Source organism: Euphorbia lathyris, chromosome 10, assembly GCF_963576675.1.
Source record: "Euphorbia lathyris chromosome 10, ddEupLath1.1, whole genome shotgun sequence".
NCBI classification, from domain to species: Eukaryota; Viridiplantae; Streptophyta; class Magnoliopsida; order Malpighiales; family Euphorbiaceae; genus Euphorbia; species Euphorbia lathyris.
In genome coordinates, this window is record NC_088919.1 from 58,348,813 (window position 1) to 58,368,957 (window position 20,145).

The window sequence follows — 20,145 nt, forward strand, 5'->3', positions numbered from 1 at the left end:
CCCCAGAGTCATCTCTATTAAGGATCGTGTTACAACAGGATCAAAGCGTCACATTCCGTAACCCAGAATTACTAATTAACATTCCTTTGAGTCTGAGGATTATTTATACCTATTAATACCAATGAGATGAACAGGTGACAAGGATGAATCTACCCATCCTGTTATCTCAAGTCGGGTCCCCAATCCTAATGAACTTCTTTTCATTGGATCCATGTAACTGTCCAGATATCTGTATATATGAAGCTTGTGAGATTAGCTTTCTGCCGGGACAGAAGACATTGTTACATGCAAGTCTCAACAGTGATATGTCAATTCTGAACATATTACTTGACTTGGGGTGGTTTTAAGTTTATTAGTTTATTATAAAGTTTCGTCTCACTTCATGCTTGTATGAACACTTTATAAACACTTTAAACAAACTTACGGATTTCCTTTTATTTAGACTTTATTTAGTTCTTAAAAGGGATTGCCTTTATATAGTTATGAAAACATATCTCATTAAAACAAACGATATAAAGAACACTTCATTTACATTAAGTTTGTATCCTAGAACAATTGTCTATAGGACACTAAACCCCAACAACTCCGAGGTATTCTAGGTATGCTTACTGATTCCCTTAAAACTCTTGTTCATTATTCTTATTATTCTCTAATAATATACTGACTTTGGCATCGGAGTATCCACCATCGATTGCAACGGGACCTCACAGGGAAGGGACCCTGATCGAGAATATTTGACCAGTTATCAAATTATTAAAGTATAATTTTTTTTAATGTTTATATGCTAAGATAAATTTGTGCATCGCACTGGCCAAAAACTAGTTGCTATACATAATCATTTCATATTCGTGTAATCCAATAGATTGTTCAAATTGATTTTCATATCAGAACCTTTTTCTATTGTAAATCATAAGCTTTGTTATTGCTTCGGTTATAGGCAAGTATTGTAACAAAAGGTACTTTACTTAAGCTCTGTCTATAGTAAAAAGTTTGTGCTCTACCTATGAAAGAGTTCGTTAGTGGATTAAAGCTCAGAAGATGGAATTCTGAAGACTGGACGTAGATAGAAGGCCGAACCAATATAAATCTGCTGAGTAACTTCTTTCCTAACTCTGCCTTTGTTACTTCTGTATAGTGCTTGCTCTGATTACTTATCTCACATCTAAGCTCTAAATATTGTGTGCATATTAAATATTATCTATCTTCAGAAGCTCTACTAAAAGAGTTGTCCTCTGAGTGCAAAAGTCAAAAGTAGAATCAAACGATGTAAACTGATAAACTCAATAAACAGAACTTGGCTCTAATTCCAAAGTTTGCCTATGTGCTTGCTATTGAACTAAAAGTGAAAATTTTATTAAAGGGTTAAATTAACCAATAGTTTCATCCATCCCCCTCCCTTTTGTAACTAATCTAACCTTATTAGGGACCAACAAGGATGCATTGACATGGTGAAAAAGCCGACACCCTTTCAATACATTAGGTAACTGGGTTTTCCATAGAAAGAAATTGGTATGGTTAACCTTAACTGGTAAATTGCGTGAAAGATTAGCGAACCATTGGTTATGAACAAATTGTTATTCATTGCTGGAAAGGAACTAGATATTGTAAATCTAGTTAAGATGTTTGGTGTTTAAACCTAAAAGGCTCTAATACCATATAACAATAATATTTGTCGAATAATTTTCAACTTGTATTCCACAAACACAATGTATACACTTATTATAGTAAACGTGTATTGCCCAAATATACAAGCTAGAGGCGTGGAAGAATACAAAACTAGACTAGAAATACAATTACTTATGATTCAAGACATTTATCTTTATCAATCACAGATTTAGAAAAATAAATATCAACAAGGGAAAATGCATAGCTTTTTTTCTTGATGATCACCATTCTACCTTGATCTTTTTGGAATTACTTTCAAGGGAAAAAGCTTGCTAACTGAAAATCCCAACTTTTCTTTCATGTCTATGGTCTCCGCAACATAATTACTATCAATCTCCCAATCAAAATAGTGAAGTAAAGAAGCAAGGGTGAAGTGAAGTACATGATCAGCCAACGCCATGCCCACACATATCCTTCTTCCAGATCCAAATGGAATTAACTCAAAGTTATGCCCTTTATAATCAATATCAGAGTTGAGGAATCTCTCAGGCTTGAAACTTAATGGGTCTCCCATGAATCAGGGTCTCTTCCTATTGCCCACACGTTTATAAAGACTTGTGTATCTTTAGGTATAACATATCCCATGAACTTTGTTTCTTCTAGTGTGTTTCGTGGAAGTAAAAATGGGAGAACAGGATGCAATCTCAATGTTTCTTTAATCACTGCCTGCAAGTATTGCAATTCAACCAAATCACTCTCTTCAACTTTCCTTTTTGGTCCGACAACTCGATTAAGTTCTTCTTTAACTCTTTTCATTGATTTTGGGTTGTTCAAAAGATCTGCCATTGCCCATTCAGTAGTTCGGCTTGTAGTTTCTGTTCCAGCAAAAAACATTTCCTAGATACATAACATGTAATTAGTATATAAATTCCAGACTTAGAGATTCGATATTCAATTACGATTAGTTAATTTAATTATATTAAGGGCACAGTGTAGACAGCTACGGAACCAGAACAAAAGTTTCAAAAGGCTCCGTGAACAACAATTTAGTAAGAATAAACATAATTTTTTGGAATAAAAATCAGCGACGGACATATCTGTCCTCATTCTCAACAACACTGAACAGATTCTATCAATAAGGAAATTACCGACGGATTTTTATTTTTAACTATGCAATTTTCTGTCGGTAAAATCTTAGTTTTTGCTCTATCCTCCTAGAGTCAAGGGGTCGACGGATCCTCCTTGAGCCCCTGTAATTCCTCTCATGAATATAAATATAAATCTTATTTAGAAAAATAAGTCTGATGGTTCCACAACTGCAAAGAATGATATACAGAAAGCTTTAATTGTGAGAAGATTCACCTAAAGAATACATGACATGCTTCGAACCGAGAAAGCAGGCAAACTTACCAGTATGATTATGAGCATATTGTGAGTTGACATCTTATGAGCTCCTCCTCCTTTTCCATCACCTTCAAACTCCAAAATAGAATCCAAAAAGTCTTTTCTCTCTCTTTCTTCAATCCTTTCCTTCATAAACTTCTCCACTATATTCATAGTTCGTCCCAAGTCAATCTCCATGTTTTTCCTGATCCTCTGCGGGTCAAACACTTTCAAGAACGGGAAGAAGTCAACCAAATTAGGCTTTCCACTCCATTTCATCAGTTTTTCCAAAGCATCAAAGAATTCAAAACCTTCTTCAGAATGAGAATCAACAAGATCCCTGGAAAAAATAAGATTGCCTATCAAGTTAAATGCCATAACAAAAACATACTGAGAAAACACTATTTCTCCCGATTCTCCTTTTGCGCGAGCAGCTGCTGAATCTTCCTCCATTAATCGTATCATCTCATCGGCGCACTTTCTCCGAACATGAACAGACTCGTTGATCTTCTTGCTAGTCATGAGTTCAAGTGTAACCAGGCGGCGAAGAGTTCGCCAATTGGATCCATACCTGTTATATATTACAATAAAAACTATTATTGGACATAAACTATCATCTTAACCTTTTAGTTCAAATGGTTACTTGATATGGTATCAAAGCCTCTTAGACGAGTGATAAAGACTTTTGATCCTGACAACTCTCATTTATTAAAAAAAATAAAGTTAACATAACAAATGAGCTAGTGTTCTACATGTTTTCAAAGTTGTAAAAAACGTTAAACGCTAATGGGACGGACAGATGAATCAGATTTGTATATTTATGCATTCTTATTTGTTAATAAACAAATCATTGCACAAATGCAATTAAAAATATATATTTTACTATTTAAAAATAATAATATAAAATGATTTAATATAAAATGAACATGTATATACATGGCAACAACAACATTTCAACAATTATTTATTGAAATGACTCAAATAAGTATAAATGAATGTCCATAAGTATATAATTCATAAAAAATTATGAAACAATATATTTAAAATCTTAAACTATATATATCATTAAAACAAGTAGAGAATACAATTAAACAAAAATATCTCAATATAATAAATAAAATTCATAAATAATAATGCTACAATATTCAAAACTGAATTATAATAAAGTAAAAATAAATAATTATTTATTTTTTTTTGTTTCGATCAACTCTTAGGCAACCGCCCTGGCAAGGGGGCCAAAAAATGTCTAAGAGGACCCAATCAAGAAAAATTGGATGGGCTTTTCAATTTAAGGCGCCTAGGCGGTATTTAGTCGGCTAATTTTTTAACACTGAATACTTTAAACTCAAGAGGCTTTCAAATACGAGAGCGTGTTAGAGATTATAATAAAAGTTATTATAATTGAGACTTAACTATAAACTTAAACGTTTGATTTAAATGATATTTTTTACAGTGCCGGCATACAGCAAGAGACCCCTGGTAGTAGTTTCGAGCTGTGAAAGCATCAGAGAGTTTTCGATCAGCAAACGAAACATCATGGTTCTTGAAAAGCTGTTGAGCTGCCTTTGCAGATTGTATAACAAGTGTGTTAGTGAAGCCAAGTCTCAACCAAATCACAGGACCATACTTGAATCTAAGTTTGTACAAATTTTGGTGTGGAAATGTTCCAAGATCCAAAATGTTTCCCAAGATTGGCAAACCTACTGGCCCTGGAGGTCGCTGATTGGCACCAATTTTCCTGTGTTTCAGTTTCTGATTCAACATCAGAATCAGAGATATTAAAGAGATAAGACCATACCAAGCAAGAGGACTACTAAAGTTGCACTCCATTTGTTTTTTTTTTTTAATATATGCATTTAGCTATGTAATTCTGCTTCTATATACATAGCAACCTAAAGGAACTATGTGATATGACTGCTGACGAAACCAGTGGAAAATATAGAGTTGGAGAATTGATTATATATTAGCTTCTTGTGTTAACAAAAAGTCATGTAGGGTTTTATATAATTGGTCCATAAATATTGAGGTTAATCACTAGCTTTTTAGTTATATTTATTAGAAAAACAGGCAAAAAAAAAAAAAGATTTAATAAGGGTCTAAAAGGCCAAAAAAAAAATTAGAAATTTAGATTTAATGATGATCTAACAGGGCCCAAAAAAAATTAGAAGTTTGGATTTATTGAGGACCTAATAGGTAAAAAAAATTAGAAATTTATAGGCCAAAAAAACTAGAATTTTGGAATTAGAGAGGCCTAAAAAGCCAAAAAAAAAAATTTGGAGAGTACCTGGGCCAATTTTGGTATGCTAATTCAGCACCAAATCTAAATTTCATAAAAACGGGGGGCAGAACCACCACAACCTCAAATTTTGTGGAGACAGGGGGCCAAAACTACTCGTGGCCATGGTGGTTCCGGCGGTCAGAGGGCCCCGGACCTCTGTCTCCGCCATTGTTTGTGACTTTTCCAAAATGTCCTTCATATATATATATATATATATATATATATATATAACAACTTAGAAATTTATTACTCTTTCTTCTTTCTCTCTTCGTTTCTTTCTTCGTTTCGTAAAATTTTTCTTCTTGCAAACTTGACACTCCGTTTTTTCGCATTTTGTACGTTTTTTCCAGGATAGTACTTCTCGCATATGATTTTACTTTGGATTTTCGCAAACTGCGAAGCCTGCGAATAGAAAAACTACTTCACAGAATGAGTTTGCTTCACAGTTTTCGAAAACTGCGAAGCAATTCATGTATTGAAGTAGTATTTACCTTCACAGTTTTTGCTCGGATTTTGCAGTTTGGAGAAAATATGAAGTAGTATATGTTATTTGCCTAAAATATACACGAGTAAACAACATGTATAGCAAAATGACATCAAAAACATAATATGATCAAAATTTACAATAAGAGTGCAACAATAATTCAAACTCTAAACCCTAGACCCTAAACCCCAACAATGACATGAGCACCAGGCTTTACAGAAGCAAGAAAAATCGGCAGCATCATACAGAATTAATGACCTTTGGGAAGAAGTTGAGAAGCAAAAGGAACTATATAACATTTGGTCTTCACTTTTTTCATCACATCTCAATCACCCCTCACTGTGATTGATACATTTGTATTCAAGCTAAATGGATACTTGAATTTGATGCTTTTGTATTCAACTTTCACAAAAATTAAGTCATTTTAGGGAAATAATGAAAGAAACGCTTCGCAGAAAGCGAAACTGCGAAGTATGTGAAGAGAAATACAACCTGACAAAAGATTATTTTACGTCACATATTGAGAAACTGTGAAGTATGCGAAGAGAAATACAACCTGACAAGGATGATTTTGCTTCGCATATTGCGAAACTACAAAGTTTGCGAAGTTATTTTCTGGAGAAAATACTACTCCAGATGATGATTTATGCTTAGTAGGCTTCGCAAAATGTAAAGCAAACTCATTTTGCGAAGTCCTTTTCTGGAAAGAGAGAAGAGGAGCGCAGAAATACAGTAGATACTTACATTCTTTCCGCCTTTTTCTATTGAAATCGACAATAAACATATGTGATAGGTCCATATTTATACATATTTTTATATCTTAATTCCTTAGGGTTTAGTTTTAGTTTTGTTGTTTAGGTGCACATTTACCTTGTTTTCTGTTTTATAGGTATTTTTGAAACTCAATTTCAAATTGATGGTTAAAATGGTGATTCTATGGAGTTTAAAGAGAATGTGAAGAAACTTGTCAAGTCATGTGATGAAAAGGAGTTTCAAATGATGATCTGTCCTAACCTATGCTTGTCGATCAATAAGTATTTAATGGAGAATTGATGACTTATGTTATGAGATTCTTGACATATATAATATTTATGAGATTTTAACTCTATTAGGATTTTCTTAAATAGTCCTAATTAGAGTTTAATCCTAAAGCTGAGTTTCTTTTTATGAGGAATTAATAAGAGTCAGTTTTTCTCTCTCTTGAAAGCCAAGAGGCACAATTGTGAAAGCTATAAAAAGAGACAGTCATAACCACATTTGGGGGAAGGACACACACATAAAATAAGACACACACAGAGAGAACAAGAAAAAAATATCAAAGGCTCTTCATGCATCATCATTCTTCCATGACTTTTTTTTCCTCCAATATGAACTAATTTCCAATTTCTAGCTAGAGGTTTTTAGGTCTTGAACAATCAATTGGGAGATCATTCTGTACTTAATCTTTTTCATCTGTTTCAAGTAATCAATTTCTATTATGTTCTTGTTCGTATTGCATGATTTAATTGAATCATTGATTTGATTATTTACTTGTAATCATTTTGCTAATTAGATGTTTAAATACGTAATCGTTTAATTCATCTGATGCAAGTAGCAAATAACATAGTTAATTGTGGACAAGCTTTTAACTTATGTTGTGAATGTAATTGATATGCTTTAAATAATCCTGCTTTAGTGATTATTGAGTAGAATTGTTATCTCTTTCATACTTTAATGCTTTCAAACAAATTAAATTCTGAAGCTTGTTTGGAATTGTTTAATTGATTAGGGAAAATTAATGAGCTTTTCTTAATTGTCCAATCGGTAAGAAGAGATAGGTTGTTAATGCTTTTTAATAACCATAGCTAATTTATTTGAAGGGTTGAAATTATATTTTCTATGATCGATGATCAATTGTTCAATTCAAGACTCAAACCTAACCTCTAGCTGGAATCTTTCTCATATATATTTCTCAACTATTTAATTTTTCTCCTATTTTATTATTATTTGTTATTTTCTATTTATTCAATTCTACAAACCAAACCCCCCCCCCCCCCCTTTAACTTTTAATTGTTAATTTTGAAAAGTTATAATTCTACCAGTCTCTGTGGATTCGACCTTACTCCATATTTACTACAGTTTTTGGATTCCAAGAGTAGGTATTTTATTTTTGGTGAATTCGACACTCATCAAATTTTGGCGCCGTTGCTGGGGACTGGCGTCTTAACAGAATTATTTCTAGTCATATTGTTCTTAATAGTTTATGCCTCGTTCTTCTCGTACAGGTATACCTATATTTGATCCTGAGATAGAGAAAACTACTCGTCGATTAAGGAAGCAAGCAAGAGAAAAGAAAGAAGCAAAGTCACTTGGTTTGGGCTTGGCAATTAATTCTTCAGAATCCAGTTCATTAGCTAGTGATTCATCAAGTGAATTTGAAGAAGAAATAGAAATGGCAGAACAAACTCTCAGAAATTTGGACAATCAGGATACAGTCCAACAACCTCTCTGCATTGAATACCCTGATTTAGAGGTAAATTTTGAATTAAAATCTGGTTTAATACACTTATTGCCTACTTTCCGTGGTCTTTCAGGTGAAGATCCACACCAGCACCTTAAAGAGCTACATGTGGTGTGTTCTAGTATGAAACCACGGGATGTCACAGTGGAGCAAGTCAAAATGTGTGCTTTTCCATTCTCATTAATGGATACAGCCAAAGACTGGTTGTATTATCTCCCACCTCAATCCATCAATACATGGACCAAGATGCAAAAACAATTCCTTGAGAAGTTTTTTCCAGCTTCAAGAGTTACTTCAATCCGAAAGGATATATCTGGAATTCGCCAAATCACTGGAGAAAATCTTCATGAATATTGGGAGCGATTCAATCAATTATGTACTAGCTATCCCAACCATCAGATAAGTGACCAACTTTTAATTCGATATTTTTATGAAGGTCTAATCTTGTCTGACAGGAATCTGATAGATGCTGCTAGTGGTGGAGCCTTAGTGGACAAAACTCTCACTGAGGCAAGGAATCTAATTACAAGAGTTGCTGCGAATGCTCAACAGTTTGGCTCTCGCCAAGATGTGTCTGAAATTAAAGTGAATGAAGTAAGTAGCTCTTCAGTTGAAAAATGACTTGATATTCTTACTTCATTTGTGCAGAAAGAATTATTGGGAAACACTCAACAAGTGAAAACTTGTGGAATTTGTTCGAGTCCTGACCATCCAACTGATGTTTGTCACGCTATCCGAGAGGAAGAACAAGTCAATGCTATGGGGAATTTTCAAAATCAGCAAAATCAAAGGAGATATGACCTATATTCACCTACTTATAATGTCAGATGGAGAGATCACCCAAACTTCGGATATGGTCCAAAGGACAACAATTTCCAACAATGATAACATTGTGATATTATCCCAAGGATCAAAAGAGATATTCGCCGAAGAACACCACGTGTTGATCAACTAATACGGGAATACCGCGGCGTATAGAAACAAAGAGATCCGACGGGCGGATCACTAAGGTCTCACCAAAAGAGACCCGCGAGCGAACCTGTGAGGCGAATCTCCATAAACACTCAATCCGCCATTAGAACGGCTGGGCCAATCCGGCTATAAAGACCATTAATGAGCTATCAATTAGCTAATAGCCAACTTAAAGGAAACCAGTAACCGCCATTAATGGAACATTAATGGAGACTTTCTAGTTACTGAAAGTTACGGCTTCATGACTATATATAGCCTATGTCTCAGGCTATCAAGGTACACATTCACTTACTCTTTGTCAATTCAGTTTGCTCTCTTATTCTCCCATACTGACTTTGGCATCAGAGCTTCCCCCCGTCGAACCCAACGACGTCCCCACAGAGACGGAAGTTCCTCGGAAATTCTCCACGAGTCATCAATTGGTGCGGTGAACGTGGAACTCTTAATCAAATAAAGGGTTTTCATTCACATTAGAAAAGATATGACAAATGGAGAACAGAACCCCTCCTCAGGGGTTGAAACGCCCTTGGTAACACCCACAAGCCAACCTAAATCAAGCGCTGGACGCGTTGACGTGAGCACTCCAGCAACTCAGGACGGAAGGAGTCTGTCGCCAGATGCATTCGTTGCAACATGTGCAGGAGCCATAGGAAGAGCGTTTGGCCCTGATATGGAGAGACACCTAAGGTCGTTCATGATAGTACCAGAGCTTCGGTGCACCAACCCTACGTCATCTCAATGGCAACAGGCCATTGTAGGATCTGGCGCCCATGATTCTTCATTCTTCCAAATTCAACCCACGGATTCCATGGTGACTACTACTGTAGCTGGTAATAACCCGCCACTCAATCGGCAATTATTTTCTGATGAAGCAAGTGGAAGTCAAAGGATAAATCTAGGCGGATCAAGTAATCCAAGCCGCCCGCGGTCGAATCTCCCTGAGGGCGGATCGGAAGGTCGAAGGCACAAAAAGCGTAGAAAAGAGAAAAGTAGGCGGTCGAAATCACCTTCGCCCCGGAGACCAAGATCCTCCCGTAGGGGTAGATCACCCCCATCTACTGGTCGTAGACAAAGCAAGAGGTCGGTAGAGACGCCACGTTCAGATAGGCCACCGCCACCGCCACACCAAGGAGAGGATAGGCACCTTCCTTCAGGAGACCATGGAGGCAATAATGGCCAAGGTGGTGGCGGGCAAGGAGGTGGAGGACAAGGTGGTGGCGAACACGGTGGTGGAGGTGGACATTCACCATCAGATCCGTCATCTGGTTCCAGCTCTTCATCTTCTCCAAGTAGATCTCCCCGTAGGAGACCTCCGAGTCGATCGCCACGAAGAGGACGCCCCAGGGCGGGTCCGGAGAATTTTGACGATCGACTTAGAGCTGCGGTGCTCCGCATTAATGAAGAGGATGCCCGGCATAATCCATTCGCCAATCGTGATTCGCCTTTTACAGTGTGGATCGAAGCTGAGGAAACGGAGAGGCATTTTAAAATACCTAATATACCCCTTTACATAGGTGCGGACAACCCGGAGGCCCATGCAAGAAAGTACCGGATGTTGCTCAGCCTTAACCGTGCTAGTGAGGCGTTCTTATACCGGATGTTTATCACCACCTTAGGAGGCCCCGCTTATGATTGGTTCCAATCTTTACCTCCTGGATCTATCGATAGCTGGGATCAATTGAGTAGGGAGTTTTGTGCTAAATTCGCCGGATGTATTCCTCCTGTGGTCAAGTCACGAAAGCTTTTTGAATTAAAGCAGAAGGCGAATGAATCCCTCCGAGAATATGTAGACAAGTTCAACAAATTGTGTATACGTATTGTCGATGTGGATGTCTCCATGGCGGCAGAAGCTCTAGCAAAAAACACCACGTGTAAAAGCCTGCAAGAAGATTTAATTCGGAAAAAGCCCCGTGATATGGCAGAATTAATCGAAAGATGCAAGGACTTTATAGAGGTAGACGACATTCACCGAGAATCACTATCTCCGCCTAGAAAGGACAAAGGCGAATCTCGCCACCGAGATAGAGAGAAAGACAAGCACCAGGATTCCTCCTCTAGAAGCCGGTGGAGGGGCTCTAAGAACAAATCGGTATTTATCACGTCCTTCACACCTCTTAATGCCTCTAAAAGCGAAGTGCTAATGTGGATAGAGAACAGCCAGCACAAGCGGAGCATTTCATACCCCGAACCAAAAGGGGGGAGTACACTAACACTGGGAAAAATCCCAAAAATTATTGTAAATACCACAGAAAAAATGGCCATGACACAGACGCATGTTGGGAGTTAGCCAGAGAAATAGAACGGCTTATCGAGAGAGGCAAATTGGACCGGTTCGTCCAAAATGATGGCAAGAAGGGAGATGGTGATAGATCCAGAGATGATCCGAAGAAGAAAGCAAAAGGGACCATCAATGTCATAGCAGGCGGACCTGGGTACCAACCTGTACTGAAAAAGGCAAGAACCACTGCTCTTGACAAGGCATCACTTAATCGCCCTTTTGCAGATGTTGGCCCGGAGATCTCTCCTCATGCGGATGCCTTGGTCATTACTATGATGGTGGAAGGCTGGGAGATGAAAAGAGTGATGATCGATACCGGGAGTTCGTGCAATGTCATCACAAGAGGAGCATTTTCCAAGCTTATGGTCGACCCAATCCAGGTGGAAACCACCGTAGTGGACATCCTGGGAGTGACAGGACATACCATCCAAACAAAAGGCCATGTAACATTAGATTGTGAGTTAACAGATGAAGATCAAGTCTGGAAAGGTGATCTGGAATTTTCTATCCTGGATGGCCAGTTAGCTTACAATATTATCCTTGGGCGACCCTTTATCTCCGAAGCAGTAACCCTTATCTCCATACGCCACTTAATTCTTTATATCCCCACGGCCAAGGGAGGTGTAATGATCAGAGGAAGCCAAAAGGTAGCTCAGGAGACGTATTCGGCATCATTAATGATTCGCCCCTAGTCTAAAGACGAGGAGGAGGAAGAACTCGTCACAATGGCCCTGGGCGAAACATAGATGTACCTCATGGTGGATGAAAAACAGGTACGGATGGCGAAAGGGCTCAAGGGAGAAATTAAGGAAGCAATCACCAAGGTTCTCCATGAGGCAGAAGACGTCTTTGCATGGAAAGATGAGATCCTCCCCGGAATTAGTCCAGATGTGATCACTCACAAACCCAACATCGACAAAGACGCGGTTCTGGTAGCCCAAAAACGAAGAAACCATGGTCTTGAAAGGCAGAAGGTGATAGAAGAAGAAATCACCAAGCTCCAGCGGGCGGATGCCATCGAAGAGGTACTTTATACACAATGGCTAGTGAATGTGGTTCTAGTCAAGAAAGCGGGTGGATCATACCGCATGTCTATTGACTTCACAGATCTCAACAAAGCTTGTCCCAAAGACAACTACCCTTTGCCGTGTATTGATATCCTCGTAGATGGAACCGCGGGACACGCCATGTACTCTTTCACTGACGTAAAGTCGAGTTATCACCAAATCCCAATGGAGCCTTCAGATAGAATCAAAACCTCGTTCGTGACTCACCAAGCCACTTATAGCTTCAAAGTCATGCCCTTTGGGCTTAAGAACGCAGGTGCAACCTATCAACGGATGATGAATAAAATATTCGCGGAAAGCAAAGGTGATAACTACTCCGTCTATATAGATGATATGATCATCAAGAGTACCACTGTGGAAAAGCATGCAGATGATGTAAGGGAGGTACTAGGCGTACTCTGACGTCACAACATCAAACTGAACCCGAAAAATGTACCTTTGGGGCAACGTATGGAAAGTTCTTGGGATTCATGATTAGCCAGAAAGGAGTGAGCCCTAATCCTGACAAGATCAAAGTCGTTCTAGAGATGCAAGCGCCACGGAATATCAGGGAAGTGCAACGTCTTAATGGGCGGATCGTAGCATTGGGCAGGTTTATCTCATGTTCGTCCCGTAGATGCCAGCCCTTCTATGAGGTGATCAAGAAGCAAAAGGCGTTTGAATGGAACGAGGATTGCGAAAAAGCCTTCGAGGGAATCAAACGGTTTCTCACAGAACCGCCCATGATGAGTCGACCCTTGAAAGGTGAGAATCTTTACATGTATGTCTCGGTTACAGATAAAGCTGTTTGCACGGTCATGATAAGGGAAGAGGATGGCCAGCAGTATCCAATCTATTATGTAAGCAAAGTATTAAAGGATGCTGAAACCAGATATTCCAAGCTTGATAAAATGGCGTTGGCCGTTGTCACCACAGCAATCCGCCTTAGGCCTTACTTCCAGGCTCATACTGTCATAGTTCGAACAAATATACCCATGAGGAAGGTATTGCAAAAGCCGGAAACTTCAGGGAGATTGATGGAGTGGGCAATCCGCCTTGGAGAATTTGATGTACGATACGAAAGCAAATCAGCTTTGAAGAGTCAAGTCTTGGCAGACTTTGTGAATGAATTCACGGAAGAGGGAATGAATCTCCCTAAATCTCAAGTCGAAGAATGGACAATGTATACGGATGGAGCTTCCTCGACCGAAGGAGCAGGTATAGGCATTGTGATCAAGGGTCCTCACTATATAAAGCTACGGTACGCAGCAAAATTGGATTTCCTTGCAACCAACAATGCGGCGGAATATAAGGCATTAATATTGGGACTGCGCTTGTTAAAAGAAATCACTCCCGAGCGGATTGTGATCTATAGCGACTCCAAGTTGATGGTCAACCAGGTGATCAAAAATTACGAGGTAAAAGATGATGTTTTGGCCAAATATGTTGCTGAAGTCAAAAAATTGCTGGATCACCTTGAAGTAAAAGAAACTAAATGGGAACTGATCCATGTACCTCGAGGATCAAACACCGAAGCAGATCATCTAGCTAAAATGGCCTCCAGCAAAGAGAACTGGGCGGATCCACAATGCCCATTCAAAGTCAAAGCAGCTCCCGCCTTCGCCTTGGAGGAAGTATCCATACTCATGACCGTAGAAAATGATTGGAGGTCTACCATCCGCCAGTATCTGTTAGATGGAGCCCTACCTACAGACAAGGAGGAAGCTCGACGGATAGTCAAGAAGGCGGCCTATTTCTCCATGATAAACGGTTGCCTCTACAGAAAATCTTTTAGCCACCCTTAGTTAAAATGCATTTTGCCAGAAGAAGGACGACATGTTCTCAAGGAGCTGCACGAAGGAACATGTGGAGCCCATGAGGCATCCGCTTCCATCTTGAAGAAATCTAGGTTAGCGGGATTTTATTGGCCCACGACGGATCTTGATGCACAGAAACTGGTGGAATCTTGCCATAGTTGTCAGATTCATGCGAATGAATCCCATACCGCCAAACATCTCCAGAGGCCCATCATCGAAGGTTGACCCTTTGCTGTCTGGGGAATTGACATTGTTGGACCATTTCCTCCTACTCGTAGACAGAGGAAGTACGTGGTAGTGGCAGTAGACCATTTCACCAAATGGGTAGAGGCTGAAGCTGTCTCCTCCATCAATGCAGAACGAATGGTGGAGTTCATCAAAGATAATATCATGGGAAGATACGGGGTTCCACACACGATCATCACTGATAATGGGACGCAATTCAATTGTGGTGAGTTCAAAGCTTTCTGTGAAAAATTGGGCATTCTGAACAGATTCGCCTCCGTATATTACCCGCAATCCAACGGTATGACCGAAGTCACGAATCGGACAATCGTAAAAGGAATAAAGAAAAGACTGGGTGAGCATGATAAGAAATGGGCGGATCAGTTAATGAGCGTCTTATGGGCGTATCGCACTACTCCCCGAACGGCCACAGGTGAAACCCCATTCACCCTCTCTCATGGTGTGGAAGATGTAATCCCAGTCGAGATACTGGTTCCAAGTGACAGAGTTGCATTCTATTGTGAGGATGAAAATAGTCAAAGATTGAAAGTAAGTCTTGATCAAGTGGAAGATAGAAGAGACAAGGCATATGTGCGTATGGCGGCATACAAGCAGCGGATCGCGGCTTATCATGACAAAAACGCCAAGCTTGTAGACTTGAATGTGGGAGACCTCGTGCTCCGCAAGGCCGACAAAATCCAATCTAAAGAAGGGAAGGGCAAGCTAGGGCTCACCTGGACAGGTCCGTATCGAATAGTGGACAAGATTGGGTTCGTCACATTTAAAATTCAAGACATGAAAGGCAATACATTGCCACGCACATGGAATCTCCACAATCTCCGCAAATACTTCGCCAGAAAATAGAATGTAAACAAGGTCTTGAGTACTCTTTTTCCTTTAGTAAGCTTTTTTCCCCATGGGGTTTTTCTTATTAAAGGTTTTAATGAGGCTCACATATAAGACCCGCTTGCTGTAATAAAGCGTATCTCCTATCAATAAAAAGCAATTGTTCTATTTCCATATTCTTTTTAAGTGTTTTCTTGCAGCAATATAAATATTCCAGTCTCAAAAAGAAGGGGGGGCTCCAACGCTTCCCACACTAAAAAGTACTGTTATCACATAGCTACTTTTTCTCCTCAAAGATAGGAGAACAATCTCATGGGCGGATCCATCCTTAGATGATCACCATTCGAGATAGAGTTAAAACATTCCTTGGACGCAAGGTCTTTACACTCTCTTGCACCCTTCCCAAAGAAGGGTTCACAAGTCCTAAAGGCGAATCACTTCACCTCAAAGATAGGTAGCAAGACGATCCCTAAAGGCAGCTTAACTTCCTCTAAAGGAATAAAACAGCTTCAAACCTTCACAAAGGTTCGCACAATGGAGTATGGCTGGCCACCTACTCCAGAATATATCCTGAAAGCTTACAACTTTACTTATGCAAACGTAGAAGTATAATAAATAAATTAAAGGATTCAACAATTGTACTTAAGTTTTACAAACAAAAAACTAAACATTGATAGGAGCATCCTCCTTAGCATTTTTCTCGCCTGAGGCGCCCGCCTGAGAAGCTTCCTTCTCAACAGCTTCGGATACGCCCACCAAGGAGACTTCCTTTTCCATAGAAGGTGTTCCCTCAAAAGCAAGGGTGCCATCAGTTATCGGCTCCTCACCCGCCTTTGGAGGTACTTCCTCGAGGTCCACTAGCTTGACACTGGCGGAAGGCTTGCTTTCTTCGACGGACCCCTTCATCCATTTCCGAACGTGATCACAGAGGTAGCCCTTGATGTCCGGGATTTTGCTATATTTGAGAACAACATCTGGGTCCGGAACGGCAAACTCCGGATCTGTAAAATCGATCTCGGGATACGCCAGCTGGACATACGCCATGATCAGTTCGCCGTAATAGAAAGCTTGCTCCCCATCCATGTACTCTGCATCTCCCAAAGCATCCTCATGCTCCTTAGCATCTGCTTCAATCTTCTCCTTTAGCTTTTGGATCTCAGCATCCTTGCGGGCAATAGCGGACGCGGCATTCGCTTTGGCATCAGCGACTTCTTTCTCCAACTTTTCTATAGTAGCCTTGTCCGCTACACCTTGAAGGAGCTCAGCTTCCATGGTGCGTAAGCGAGTATACATCTGTTAAGACGAACAGTTCATTCAAAAGCTACCAAAAGGGGATCACTTATAGCCAAAGGACAGAAGGAACTAACCGTTAGAAGCTCCATCTTTCCCATTTGAACATGGGCTGATCCGGGGATCTGATTTTGGTTCTTCTGTACCTCGCCCAACTGACCGAGAGCCTTGTCCAGGTCATTGATAACAGACTCATTTTTCAAGGATCCCTTGATACCATACTTGGCAAACCAGTAACCGCCTAGGTCAGGCTTCGCCGTCTGCATGAAGATGTGAGGATCAAAACTTAGATTCAAAGTATGGCAAAAAGATTAAAGTAAAAGCAACTCGCCTGTGCCCCCTCCACCAAGGGCGCGGCAGATTTCATGGCATCCGCCATAAAGTTTTGACCACCAGAAGCTGCAGGCTTCCTCTTTTTCAGAGGCGGATCGGCCGTTATATCCGCCGGACGTTTCCTTACACCCTTTTGGAGATCCACCGCCTGCCCATTCTTGCGAGCCTCATCTTCCTTCAACTTCCTGCGCCTCTCTGCAAGAGCGTGATTGGCCTTAGATAAACCCCTGCCAAAGAGAACAATAAAGCAATCAAGGTTCAAAGAAAAAACAAAGTTACCTTGATCAAATTGTGCAATCTTCGAATAAATGAACTTGTCCCCTTCTCGGCGAATCAGGGGAATGTCATTCATCATGAAGTCTAAGGCGTCAGCATATGTCCAAGCATCCGCCTTGACACTCTTCATGAGCTCCGCCGCTACCTCATCACTATCCGTGAATATATGCATATCTCCCGCCATGTGCAAAGGTTTGGGATTCCAGAATGTTGGAAAGCCTAGAGATTCGCCCTCGTTTATCTTTACATAGAAGAATATTTCGTCCCAACAATGGACATTGGACATCTTGCCACTAAACGGCGAATACGCTCCAAACTTTACAAAAGTGAGAAAAGACTCAGACTTTCGCTTTGACGGTTTATGAAAAGATCGAAAGATACGAGGGGTGCACACTACCCCTAAGGATACCACAAGCTCCTATACAACAAGCTCCTCCTAAGCAAGGTATGACTTTCGAACAAATTGTTACTGCTATGGCTACTAATGTGCAACAATTTCAGCAAAACACTTTGACATTCCAACAAGATACCAAGACAAGCATCCAGAACTTGGAGAACCAGATGAGCCAAATGGCAACTTCAATAAGCAAGTTGGAATCTCAAGTTTATGGGCATCTTCCATCCCAACCCGAGGTGAATCCTAGAAAGAATGTTAGTGCTATCACGTTGAGGAGTGGCAAAGAAGTGCAATCACATGATAAATCAATCTTAAAACAAGTTATGGAAAAAGAGCTAGAAAAAGAGGAGGCCATTCCTAGGCCGACCTTAAAGGAGGATGAAGAGAAAGAGGTACTAGACTTGTTTAGAAAAGTTCAAATAAATATCCCTCTTCTTGAAGCAATTAAACAAATTCCTCATTATGCTAAATTTCTTAAAGATTTGTGTACTAACAAGAGGAAATTGAGAGGTGATGAAAGGATAAGTGTAGGGGAGAATGTTTCTGCGATAATTCAAAATAAACTTCCTCCTAAATGTGAAGATCCAGGTATGTTCTCTATCCCTTGCATGTTAGGAAATGTTAGAATTGAAAAATCTATGTTGGATCTAGGAGCTTCAATTAATGTTATGCCACGTTCTATTTATGCATCTTTAAATGCTGGACCTCTAAAAGAAACGGGCGTAATAATTCAATTGGCCGATAGAACTAATGCTTATCCCGATGGGGTGCTAGAACATGTACTTGTGCAAGTTAATGGTTTGGTTTTTCCTGCGGACTTTTATGTTTTAGATATGGATGATGATGATTTTCCTAAGTCTTCACCAATTATTTTAGGGAGACCATTCCTTAAAACATCTAAAGCTATAATTAATGTGCATGAAGGTACACTCACTATGGAGTTCAACGATGAAGTGATTAAATTTAATATATATGAAGCTATGAAATTTCCATGTGATGTAGCTTCTAATTTAGCTAATGATGCTGCTAATCCCATGCATGAGATTTTTGACAGTAAATTTTCTGAAGAAACATTGCAAGTGGAGCTAAAAGAGGTTTTGTGTAAGAAAGGTGATCCAAAGATAGAACCTGAGGCCATAATTGGAAAATTCAAGGTTGTGTATCTAGGTGATAATGAAACCATTCCGGTGATCATACCAAAAGAAATGCATGAGGAAATGTTGATTTGGGTCTTGAAGGAACACACAAATGCCATTGGAATTACTTGAGTATTTGGCATAATGTCTAGCCAAAGACGATAAATAAAGGCGCTCTTTTAGGAGGCAACCTGAATTTCTATCCTTTTACTTTATTTTAATTTTATTTTATTTAAATTCAGTTTCAGAAATAAATTCGTGTCCTTGTGTTTTGCACATTAGGGACAATGTGTGTTTTAGTGTGGGGGAGAGGTGTTTTGGAGAAAATTTTCGCATTTTAGTCTTCATTTTAAATTGAGTTCTCTATGTTTAGTTTGTGTTTTGTGTTTTCATTTGCATTTAGTTAGCTTGTGTTTTAGTCAAGTCGTGTTAATCATATTCTCTTTAACTTGATAGTTTAATTAGCTCGTATTATCGAAATCAATTAAAACTTATGATGAGTGTTGGACTTAGTAACAGTTGATTTGGTAGTCTTTATTTTGAGTAATCCATTTTAGCTGAAGCGATCAAATTGATTGAAAAGTATGCAAAGCTTGGTACAATTACCCTCAATTACCATCAACGTTTAATGTTTGCTCCAATTTTTTTTTTATTATGTGTGAATTCATACTTGGTTTGCAACTCTGGAATTTAGGATTAACCACTTGACTTAAATTAGGATTAACCACTTGACTTAAATAGCATAATCCTTTTTAATTTTTATCCTTTAGATAGCCAAGTTTGAGCCTTTAAACTGTTCTTTGTTGTACACACTAAATTGTTTTCCCTTTTAGTCAAACACTGACTTTTACCCTTAATCTTAAGAGTTGGTAAGCAAGTCAGTTCTACAAGTTTTTTTCCGTAAAATGTCTGCACTAGTCATTGTTCGTATATGCTCATATCATTCGAAAGGAGGTTCATCCTTAAAAAAAAAGTCAAGGATGTCTGAAATTTTATCTGTTGCACTACAAAAGTTCGGCAGTCAGTCTTATTCTTCCTTTTTATTCAAAAGAAATAAATTCTCACTTTTGTTTATCAGCTGGTTGTCATCGATATTTGACAGCTGAATTTGTCTCTTGTTTGTTGGCCGTTATGTTTCACATCTTTTTAGCAGCCAATTTCGGTCTCATCTTTTGTTATTCACTTCTATTCAAAAGAAATAAATTCTCAGTTTTGTTTATCAGTTGTTTGCCACCAATAGTTGGCAGCTGAATTCATCTCTTCTTTGTTGGCTGTTTTG

The 20,145-nt window shown here is 39.2% G+C and overlaps 1 pseudogene; it reads right to left on the reverse strand.

Moving 5' to 3' along the window:
• Positions 1-1,747: 1,747 nt before the first annotated feature.
• On the reverse strand, positions 1,748-4,821 carry LOC136209668 (iridoid oxidase-like; annotated as a pseudogene).
• Positions 4,822-20,145: the final 15,324 nt, after the last annotated feature.